The sequence below is a fragment of the Anolis sagrei genome, chromosome 1 (genome assembly GCF_037176765.1).
Source record: "Anolis sagrei isolate rAnoSag1 chromosome 1, rAnoSag1.mat, whole genome shotgun sequence".
NCBI lineage: Eukaryota > Metazoa > Chordata > Lepidosauria > Squamata > Dactyloidae > Anolis > Anolis sagrei.
The window spans coordinates 171,305,346-171,306,140 of record NC_090021.1 but is presented as its reverse complement, the minus strand read 5'-3'; the positions used below and the strand labels follow the sequence as shown (position 1 = coordinate 171,306,140).

At 31.1% G+C, this 795-nt stretch overlaps 1 pseudogene; it reads right to left on the bottom strand.

Moving 5' to 3' along the window:
* Positions 1-408: 408 nt before the first annotated feature.
* On the bottom strand, positions 409-517 carry LOC132762220 (U2 spliceosomal RNA; annotated as a pseudogene).
* Between the last annotated feature and the right edge of the window lie 278 nt (positions 518-795).

Below are 795 nucleotides of genomic sequence, written 5' to 3'. Positions count from 1 at the left end.
ATCATGACCTAGCTGGAACACACACACAGTCAATTATTTCAGTGAAAACTATGTTGGATTAATGTCTCAATTGCCATATATATATATATATATATATATATATATATATATATATATATATATATAAATGATAAGACACTGATCTAACAATTAACACCCTTCTCACACATTACTGAATTTAAAATGTGTTTGTATTTATTGACTAAATAAAGGAAGAACATATAAAATCTATTAAATTCTGTTGAGAGCTTGCATTAGTAAGTTGCCTGCAACAAATTCCCTTTTTCCAAAGCTGTGCAGTCATCACAATATGGCTTCAACAGTGAGGGGTAATGCCACTTTTTGTGGTTTTACTGTAATTTGAAAAGTTTTTTTGCAATTAAAGGGGCGTGGAGTTTCTAAATCTTAGAGAAGTGGCTTCTGCTTAATGTGGTTATTTGGGCATCGTAAAGATAGGCAGTTATACTGATAAGAACAGATACTACACTTGATCTTAACCAAAAGGCTGAGAAGCAAACTCTGGTGTTAGAAATATTTTACAAATGCTTAAAACACTTTCAGTAAGGGATAAAAAGATTAAAAAGTTAAAAAGAACAGCTCACCACTTTCACATGTACGAACTAGAAGTCCATAATTTAATATTCAAAATCCACCTAAATTAAAATGCCAGCAAAGTGTTCAAATTAATTCAAATTAAATTCTATTTGCAACAATCCAATAGCCATGACAATTTATATAAGCATAATGCAGTCTAAGCAACACAGGATACCAACACTTGCACGAAAACAGTCAAGA